Raw genomic sequence first — 10,942 nt, forward strand, 5'->3', positions numbered from 1 at the left:
ACCACACAGGGACTGTCAGATGCAGGGGGCTAACAGGGAGCAGCAGAGGGATCCTGGGGCTGAGGGCAAAGTCCAGGATCTGGAAGTCCTGCTCCCAGCCCCATCATGCAGACTAGCACTGCTCCCACAGCCCTGGGGATGTGGCCTTCCATGCATGGACGTCCCCTTGGGTGGCACCGAGGCCTGGGCCCGCTCTCTGGGCAAGTGAATTGCACAGTAGCACAGGGTTCTGGGCTCAGCAGGGCTCAGGATTCAGATGTTTGGCTGCTGGCATCTTGAGATTCTTAGAAAATTTTTTTTTCTTTCTTCCTTCCTTTTCTTTCTTTTTTTTTTTTTTTTAGTACCAGGGGTTAAACCCAGGGGCGCTTAACCACTGAGCCCCATCCCCAGCCCTTTTTTCTATTTTATTTAGAGACAGGGTCTCACTGAGTTGCTCAGGGCCTCGCTAAGTTGCTGAGGCTGGCTTTGAACTCGGGATCCTCAGCCTCTCGAGCCGCTGGGATCACAGGCGTGCACCACCGTACCTGACTACTATGTGCATTTTCTCAGTTACTTTTCACACTAGTAATAATAATATTTTTAACCCTCATTTTACAAATAAAGAAACCGAAGATTGCACATCACCCAGCAAATGAGTCCCGGAGCCTCTGCTTGGCGCAGCATATCCACCTCCCTGTAACGGTGCCCAAAGAACCTCCATTCTAAGGCTTTGGCCTCAGTGTCGTCTTCTGCAGAGGGAGGGGGCTAGGGAGACCTTAGGATGTGGTGTGCCTAGGTCCCCCAAGTAAGTGCTGCCTGGCTGGGCTGATCCCCCATGCACCTCCTGGCCCAGCCACGTCTTGCTGGTGACCTCTGAGCCTTAGTATCCTGACCTGTGAAATAGGGGTGAGGATAATAGTCCCCTGTGAGAGCACTTGTGTGATTTGTATGAGTAGAAGCAGGAGGAATGGCTAGCTCAGTGTCAAGCAGGACAGAGGCCTCCTCTCAAGGGTGGCACAGAAGCCTGTGCTTGGCTGGCTGGTGGCATTGGTGTTCCCTAGCCAATGTCTTTCTCCTCTCCTCTTCACTATCTTAGGCCTTGGTGGACCGTGTTGTCGGGAGCTGTGATTTGAACCATGTTCTCTGTCCTACAGCAGGAGCTGCGCCTGCCCTGGGAACTTCCTGTGCAAAGGTGCAGGTCAAGACTGCCCAGTTGCCGTGGTGATGCCCTGCTTAAAGGAGGATCTGTGCTAGGCATGGGACTATCAGTCTTGACCTTGAGTCCAGACCCAGCTGCCAGGGATGGAGAATTATGAGTGCAAATCGATCATTATAACTGGCCACTAGTCTTTGACCCTCAATCCTGCATGCTTTGAAGAAACTTTCACAGAAAACCTTTTTGATGATGAAACCTAATAATAAACGTGCTGAGCTAGCTCTGGGTCATTGTTCCTCCAACAGAGGACAGTGTCCCCTCCTGGCCCCAGCTTTTTCTCTATGTGGGTGTCTGTTTGTCTTTTCTCAATCCCCCATTGCCCCTCACAGGTTTCTGAATTAACAGCCGTGCTGGTCGCGGGGACAATGTCACAGCAGTGGCTAGGAACTCGAGGCACAGACGGGCCAAGGCTGACAAGAACAGGTGGGGTGGGCCCTGGGACTGGGACGCAGGGAGGAGTTGGTCTGGGGTTACAAGTTGGGAGGGTTCAGTCACCTGATGGGTGAGCAAGGGCCCAGGGTCTAGAAGGATGCTGGGGTACCAGGCAGGGCAGGGCAGGGGTTCTGTCTCTGTCTGGGTGTGCGCTCTCCTCACTCTCCATGAGCTCCTGACCTGCCATTTCCTCTTGTCCTCTATCTGCCACTGAGGGCCTAGGAGTCCTTTGTGGGGACACAGCTGTGGACTCCCCCTGCAAGAGCAGTGAGGCGTTGGACCCCAACTCCCCTCAGAGAAGCAGCCGAGGTGTCAGGCAGTGGGGTGATAGGGCTGTCAGAGCCTCCTAATGACACCCTCAAGCTGCTGGGTGGGGCTGGGTGGCCCGAGTGCCAGGCGGGCCCATCTGTCATCTGTGGGGAGAGTTGTCTGGGGAGACAGTTGTGTGCCTTTTGGTCTCTGTCAGAGTGAACATTCCCTGTCGGGTCATCCATCAAATTTTAGCCATTTCTCCTGTACTTTTTTTTTTTTTTTTTTTTGTACCAGGGATTGAACCCAGGGGCGCTTAACCACGGAGCCACACCCGCAGCCCTTGTTTTATATTTTAATTTAGAGTCAGGGTCTCACTGAATTGCTTGGGGCCTCGCTTTTGCTGAGGCTGGCTTTGAACCTGCGATCCTCCTGCCTCAGCCTCCCAAGCTGCTGGGAGGACAGGAGTGCACCACCGCCCCCGGCTTTCCTGTATTTTCGCTTCTCTCTTGTTTCAGTAGGAAACTTTCTTTAAGTGAAGATGAATGCCAACCAATGAGAGTCTCGGCAAATATCAACAGGGCTGGGACTCTGGGGGTGGTGAACAACCCTGGTGAGTTGAGGTTAATGCTTGAGAGACGAGAGGTGTGCCAGCCTGCAGGGCTGCCCTGGTACAGCTGCATCCTGCCCGCTGCAGCTTCTGCAGCCTCCTGAGCAGCAGCAGCACCATCCACCATTCCCTGGGCACCTACTGTGCACCAGACTCACCTCCTGTGGGAGGTAAAATCATCATCCAGTTCAACCGATGAGGAAACCCAGGCTCTGGGAGGTGAAGCAAGTGCCCCAGTTGGTCCCAGGTAGAGCTGAACTTTGTGCCTGCTCAGTTCTCCCTCAGAAGCTGGGCAGCGCAGCTTGACCCTGGACTTCCTGATTCAAAGTTCAGCTCTGCCAGGTACTGGCTGGATGACCTTGACCTTGAGCCTTGTGGAACCTCTCCACAACACTGTTTTATATTTTTTGCTGGGGGGGGGGGGCGGTGGTGGTACTGGGGATTGAACTCAGGGGTATTTTATTTAGAGACAGGATCTCACTGAGCTGCTTAGGGCCTCACTTTTGCTGAGGCTGGCTTTGAACTTGCGAACCTCAGCCCCCCAGCCCCAGGCATTATAGTCCCTGTTTGTGTTTGGACTCCTGGTCCAGGGCACTTTCTGTTCACCCTTAACCTTTGCAGCGTCTTTCCATTTTCTGTGCCCATGCCATGACTGGGGAGACCGTCTCTCTTCCCCAGGGTGGGCCATGACATTGAAATGTCCTGTACCTGTCCTTGGCTTCTGCAGGGAGCAGCAGCCACGCCACAGGGAGCCTGATCTCTGGCCCAAGGTTGGGCTCTGATGGGCCTACACTGACCCTTCTCCACCCTTTGCAGGGCCCCCTTGCAGATTGCAGGCTCAGCCGGTGCTCCTGGCCTTTCCAGAGAACAAAGGGGGCTTCACCCAAGCACCGGCCTGACCTGTCCCTCTCGCTGCAGCGTGCCCCTACCCCTCCCAGCTCCCCCTATTTCCCTCCCCGAGGTGGCCTCAGCCGACCAGGGAGCCCTTGCGGGCAAGGACCACCAGACTTCATGCTTGAGCCCCAGTCCCCACACAGCACTGGCACCGGGCAGTGGGTGTCCAGGGAATAGTGGGCATTCGGGGTGGGAGCGAAAGAAGATGGGGGAACGCAGTCACAGACCAGCAAAAAGCGAGATGGGTTTTGAGCCTGTGTCCCGACCTGTCCCCACTGCCTACACGTGCCGGCTGAGAAATTCCTTCTTGACCCGGAGCCTGAGTTCCTTATGTGTAAGGATGAGGTCATCACAGGTAATCTGGGGTTCAGAGGGCCAAGCGGGTGTCAGGCATCCTCTAGTGAACCTCCCGTCTTACAGAAAAGGAGCAGAGGTCTAGAGTCATGCAGGGCCTCCCACAGCAGGTGGGCGGAGGCTGCCACCAGACTGCACTGCTGGGCTTCCAGCACAGGGTGCACGTGGGCAGGCGACCTGAGCCTGTGCGCCCCTCTCTGAGAGCCGGTGAATTAAATGCAGATGCCCCTCCCGCAGAGACTGATCCAGGAGGTCTGAGTGGCCCCCGGAAGTGACTGTTTAAAGGGCTCCCTCCGACTCCTCACCTGATAATACTGATGCGGGAACCCGCGGGCCACATTTTCAGACAGGCTGCGCTGGCCGAATTGTCTGCGAACCCCTGCAGCTGAGAGCCCAGACTTAGAGGGTGAAGGACAATAATATGAATATACTTCTAATAACAGAGCAGATACAGATACACCATGCCATCTGCCAGTCACTCTTCTGAACCCTTTATGCGTTTCATTCATTAAATTCTCATGATGAGACTTTTAGGTAGTGACTAATACTGTTCTGATTTTCCAGGTGAGGAAATGAGGCATAGAAAGTTTACGCCAGGGCGCGCTGGCGCAGGCCTGTAATTCCAGTGGCTTGGGAGACTGAGGCAGGAGGATCGCAGTTTCAAAGCCACCCTCAGCAGTTAGTGAGGCCTTAAGCAACTCAGAGAGACCCTGTCTCTAAATAAAATACAAAAAAAGGGCTGGGGATGTGGCTCAGTGGTTAAGCACCCCTGGATTCAATCCCTGGTAACCACCCCCCTACCCCCCCCCCACCACCACCAAAAAAAAAGCTAGCTTAAATCACATACCCAGGACCTTGCATCTGGAAACAGCTGGTCAGCCAACTTACTATAATTATCATCATTTTTTATCTTGCCCCTGTGTCCCCCTGGGCCAGATGGCCCCTTTGGGGGCGTGGAGGGGGCGCACAGGGAGCCTGTATTCCAGGAATTAGAGATGTGTGTGCTTAAGTCCAGGGAATCAGAGAGATCGGCAGCCCTGGCTCTGTCCTAGAAATGGAGAGATCAGGTGGGGTGGGTTTCGCCCTGAGTTCTAGCCGGGTTTGCAGAGGCAGATCTCAGCTGTGATTGTGAGGCGGAGGGGCTGGTGGCCGTGCTGGCGGGGCTGGGGGCTGTGACGTGGCTGGGCTCCTCCCTGGCAGGCCCAGCCGGTCTCCCCCAGCCAGGTCACGACAGGCTGCCCCGGGGCACCTACCTTCTTCCCCTGAATTGCTCCCATGGCGTGAAGTGGCGCTGGGCCTGGTGGGCCACGGGGGCTGGGCCAGGGTCCTCCCTGCTGGCGGCAATCTCAGGAGCCAGGGCCCGAGGGGCTCCTGGGGCCAGGATCCCCCGTCTTCTCGTGACTCATTCTCCCAGGCGGGAAGGCCGCTAAGCCTGGAGCTCCTCAGACCGGCTTAGGGTGATTGACCCTGACAGAGGGGCCACCAGGCCCCAGGTGGCCACAGGCCCTCCCGGGGTCCCTGGGGCTCTCCACCTTCCAGACCTCTGCTTCTCTCAGGCAGGGAAACTGAGGCAGCTGGGAAAGCTGAGGGGAAGCAGGACGGTCCCCTCCTCTCCTCCCATGGCTCAGGTGTGGCCGCTGACCTCTGGCTGGCCCCGCCGCAGGGACTCGGCCTTCCTGCCTGGCTGCTCGCTGCAGCAGACAGGGCCAGACGGGGGAGGCTGCCTGGGGTGTCGGGGTGCAGGGCTCAGGGCAGGCTGCGTGGGGCCCTTAAGAGCAGACAGTGGAAGACACCTGTGGCCCTGGGCTGTCCCTGAGAGCAACTCTGAGAGCAGAGGCCGACGGGAGGCTGGAGGGCAGGAGACCTGGGCTGAGGCCAGGAGAATATCTGGAGGCTGGATTCCAGCCCTGAGGCCAAGTTCTCAGAGTGCCCCTGGCAGGAAGGCACCCTCCTTACCACTCTTTTTTTTTTTTTTTTTTTTTTTGGTACTAGGGCACTTAACCACTGAGCCACATCCCCAGCTCTTTTGAATATTTTATTTAGAGACAGGGTTTTTTGCTGAGTTGCTTAGGGCCTTGCTAGGTTGCTGAGGCTGGCTTTGAACTCAATCCTCCTGCATCAGCCTCCTGACACCCCTTCCTTCTTGACACCAGCCTGGATCAGAGGTTAAGATTAGAGTTACCTTGGGCTTGAATTGGAGCTCTGTCCCTCATGGCTGTGTGGCCTTAGGACATGGTTTGACCTCTCTGTGCCTTAGTCTCTGTGTGTGTGTGTGTGTGTGTGTGTGTGTGTGTGTGTGTGAGAGAGAGAGAGAGAGAGAGAGAGAGAGAGAGAGAGAGAGAGAGAGGAGAGAGAATATCATTTACCTGTCTAGGATTGAAAAGGGCCAGGTCTGTGCACTTGAAGCCATTATTCTATTAAGGCATAACTGGGACCCTGTCCCCTACTGGGTTGTGATCTTATGCTTGACCAAAAGGGGCTACATGACCCCTCCACCCATGGTGCAATGAGGTTGAAATGAAGTAATTCCAGGGAAGCTCCATGCAGAGCATCTGGAAAACAGCAATTCTCCATAGCAGCGAGGTGCTGCTGTTCATGCTCTGTTAATAATACCACGCTCTTGAAAGTAAAGACCCTCTCCCAGGAGTGAGGGTGGGGAGACTCACTGTCCTTCCCTGTCCACTAGCGGACTGATTACATGGCAGAACACAGCCTTCCCCCTCCCCACAGGGCTGATCTAGCAAGCTTTGCCAGCCTCTGGACCTCATTCTGCTCCCTTCTCTCCCTGATAGTTCCAGGGCCACGGCACCTGTGGCTCCCAGAACAGGGCCTTTGCACTTGCTGTTCTTGCTGCCTGAATGTCCTTCCTCCCACCCTCATTTTTTTTTTATCTTTTTTTTTTGGTACCGGGAATTGAACCTGGAATGGTTAACTATCAACCACTGAGCCACATCCCCAGCCTTTAAAAAATATTTTATTTAGAGACAGGGTCTTACTGAGTTGCTTATCAACTTATCAAGTTGCTTATCTTGCCTTGATAAGTTGCTGAGGCTGGCTTTGAACTTGCGATCCTCCTGCCTCAACCTCCCCAGCTGTTGGCTGCATTTGGCTCATTTTTTGATCTTTATGTGATTCTTTCCTTTTTCTCCTTTGGGCCCAAATCAGAGAAGCCTTCTCTGACCTCCCTTGCAAGGGAGCCTCCGGGGCTCTCTGTTTGCTAATTTCTTTCTTTCTCACCACTTAGCAATGGAAATGATATTATTTCTGGGTTTATGGTCTCTCTCTTGCCTGGAATGGTCGTCTCACAAAAGCTGAGACCTGGTCTCTCTGGGTAGTCAGTTTACCTGTTGGGTCTAGAACAGCGAGGGATACATTGTAGCCATTCCACAAATAAAAGATGCAGGATGAAATGAAATACCCCAAGTATGCAAAATGCTGACTACAGCCCTGACTTCTTGTAGGAGCTCAGCACAGGACAATGATTAACTTTATTGGTCACTGTTGTTACTATATTTCTTCTGACTCCCAGCACCCCTCCAGCCAAGCAAACTCGCGGCTTCTTCCTCCCTGCTTTGCTGGTCCAGCTCCTGCCTAGTCTGGCCCCACCCCCTGCCTCGTCTGGCCCCACCCCCTGCCTGGCCTAGCCCCACCCTCTGCCTCACCTGGCCCCACCCTCTGACTTGCCTGGTCCCACCCCCTGCCTCGCCTGGCTCCACCCCCTGTGTGGCCTAGCCCCACCCTCCGCCTTGCCTGGCCCCACCCCCTGCCTCGTCTGGCTCCACCCCTTTGCTCGCTGTTGCAGTCGGGGCTGGCACACGGCTTCTCCCCTTCAGAAAGGAGAGAGCTTAAAAGATTGCAAAGGGCAATGGCTACATTGGCAGTCACTGGAGTAGTGAACATGCTCCAAGTCAACCCTGAAGACCAGACTCCTTGGGCAGCCATCCCATAATTGACCACCAGCTTGCTGAAGGTGGGATGGGAGGAGAGAAGGGGGTGCTACACATTTATTAATGTTCCCCCATCTGCTTGGAGCCCTGCGTAAACAAGACCTATCAGCTGCACGGAAATCCAGGTCCCTCAAGTGGCTCTGAAGCCCAGTCTGGGTAGGATTAGGGTCTCAAGGTGACATCCAGACCCCGTGGTGTGACAGGAGGAATGGGCGTGGCCCTGGGCCTAGCGTAGTACCCAGTGTGGACGAGGTTCCTGACACACCGGCCCAGGTGAGTTACGGGATGGTGTTTGGTGGTGGATGGCCAAGGAGTTCCCCGTGCCTCTCTGCCCTATCTCACTGGGTGGTCTGGGCACATCTCTTAGCCTCTCTTTCTCCATCTGCAAAGTGGGTATGAGCGTCCACTCCTTTCTGACCCACAACCCTGTGGAAAGAAGCAAGGCTTACAAGTGTGAGAGGGTTTAAAACCCCCTCCAGGCCCTCCTGGTCCTCTCTCCCAAAGCCATCCTGGTGCAGGCCAGCAAATTGACCCAGAGGGTCTCTGCACTCTTCAGATATTTTCGGGTGCCTTCAAGAGGAGCAGGATTATGGAATGGGGAAGGAAGGGGAAGGGGAGGAGAGAGAGAGGAAGAGAAGAGGAAGAAACATTATTTGCTGCCGCCGTCTGGCTGGGCACAGAATCACGAGCCACTCAAGCAGGAACAAAACTTTATTTTTGAAAATGCCGCCAATCCCGTAGGCGCAGGACAAGCCAGCCGGTCCACCCACGCGGTGGGGTCTACAGGAACCGGGGGCCGGACCTCCCCCGGAATTCCCTCCTACTATCCTTCCCCAACCAATGGGAACTCTCCAGGAGTCCCGTAACATGAGTCCCTAGCAGGCCAAGGTGAACAGCAGGAGTCCAGTTTCCATATGAATGTAAATCTTAACATAATCATATCATCTCAGTGGCTAGCTGGCCTCACCTTACAACCGAAAGTGCCATGCATCATATTATTTGCTTGTGGCTCCTAGCAATTTGCATCACAGCACTTCTAGGGCCAGGTAGATCTGAAGAGCCTGTTTCAAGTAGTGATGGAGGCAAACTGGGATTCCAATCCTTATCGTGTGACACTGGACCAGTCATTTGACCTCTCTGAACCTCGTTTTCCTATCCCATGATGCTATGAGGTTGAAATGAGGTAATTCATGTAAAGCTCTGGGCAGGGCCTCAGGAAAACAGGACTTCTCCATGGCAGCGAGGCCATGATGTCACTAGTAATAATACCAGTGAGCCGGGTGCGGTGGCCCATGCCTGTAATCCCAGCAGCTCCTGAGGCTGAGGCAGGAGGATCGCAAGTTCAAAGCCAGCCTCAGCTTTCAAGGCCCTAAGCAACTCAGCGAGACCCTGTCTCTAAATAAAATACAAAAGAGGACTAAGGATCAGTGGTTAAGTGCCCCTGGGTCACCCTGGTACCAAAAACAAAAAAGTAGTGATACACCCACTGCCCACGGGGAAGTCCAGATACCCACTTCTCTTTCTGCAGAGCCCAGTGTGGGCGAGCCTCGCCGCCCTTCCCTTGCTGTCTCGGCCTGCCACCTGCTGGTGAGGATCAGAATTACAGTTTTGGAAAAGTGGCCTTAGCCGAGGGAAGAGCACAGGACTCTCTGGGGCTGGGGGCGGGGCCCGATGGCCGGGAGCGAGCTGAGGCCACCATTAGCTTGCAGAAGTTCTCGGAGGCTGGCGTACCCCATGAGAACTGTCAGTCGCAGATCTTACCTGTTTACCGTCTTCATAGTTCTGGCATGGGCCCCGCCCCCTTTTTTTCTCATGCTCTTGTCCTGGGCCCAGGCCACTACCCTCTGTCCCTAGAGAACACAGCAGCTTCCTCACTGGCCTCCCTGCCTCCATTTTCCATATGGTTGCCAGGAGTTTTTTTTAATATGTGGATCTGGTCACATCATTCCCCAGCTTCAATCTCTGTGTCCTCACTGACTTCGGATAACAGTCCAGGCCCCTCTGCCTGGCTCAGAAAGCTGGTCTGTGCTCATCCTGTCCCCTGGTCCTGTCACCCACCGCTGCCCCTTCCAGGCCTGTCCAACTTCCTTCTTGCTCCTGCTCTTCCATGGGCCGCATGTGGGCATCCCCGAGGGCTCACGGGGACGCAGCCTCCTCCAGGGCCCCTTCTCTGACAGCCACGGGGCTGGCAGCTCCCTCCCTCTGGGCATTTCCTCCTGCACAGCTGGACCCTTTAGTGACCATCCCTGTCTCCCCACCCAGGATGGCTCAGGCCCACCCAGCGGGCCCCAGTCACCATCCTCAGGATGCAGGTGGTTTATGAAGGAATGACCCCCCCCCCCACTCCCTTGGGGACACCGGTAAGGGGGAGGAGGAGCAGTGGGAGGAGGGAGGCAGCTGAGCCAAGAGACACTTTCCGGGGGAGTCGCAGCTTCAGCCAGATCCCATGGAGAGCTCTGAAGTTGTCACCCCAAGGCGAAGAGCTGAGTTTTACACCCCCACCCCCTCAGGCATCAGTGGGTGACAACCTGGGTGACGGAAACGCCAGGTCTCTCTTCCTGGGAGTAAAGAAGGTGCCGAACCCTGAGCCGACTTCTCCACGCAAGCGCTCGGCCTGAGTGAGGCTCAGTCAGAAGCCGGAGCTGGGAAAGGACGCCTGGGCGGAGTGTCCATGGGCAGGGGTCACCATGTCCTTCCTCTCCAAGCTCCTCTGGGAGACCCTTTCCCCAACTCTCTAAGCCAGTTACACATTGTCAATCTCCTTTAAAGTGCCGCAAAGTAGCCACCCCTGTGTCTTCTCTTACACCCACGTGGCCATTCCAGGTCCTGTTTTTTTTTTTTTTGGAGGGTGGTACCAGGGATTGAACTCAGGGCCACTTGACCATGGAGCCACATCCCCAGCCGTTTTTGGCAGTTTATTTAGAGACAGGGTCTCACTGAGTTGCTTAGGGCCTCGCTATTTAGCCGAGGCTGGCTTTGAACTTGGGATCCTCCTGCCTCAGCCTCCTGAGCCTCTGGGATGACAGGCATCTGTCGCGGTGCTGGGGTCTACTTTCTTTGAAAATGGGGCTACCTGTCTAGCCCTGTGTCTGGCTGTGAGGTCACTTTGTCTCTGTTGACTCCTTTTGAATTTCACGAGCTGTCCGTCCTTGCTTGCTGTAAAGAGCGCTTCCCAGGCATACGAAGGTGTTGATAGTGACAATGGAAATGTCCCTCCACTTTTATTCCGAGCGTGGGTTCTGGCCAGATGTCTTTCTAAGC

Source organism: Spermophilus citellus (assembly GCF_964194105.1).
Source record: "Spermophilus citellus genome assembly, chromosome: 3".
NCBI lineage: Eukaryota > Metazoa > Chordata > Mammalia > Rodentia > Sciuridae > Spermophilus > Spermophilus citellus.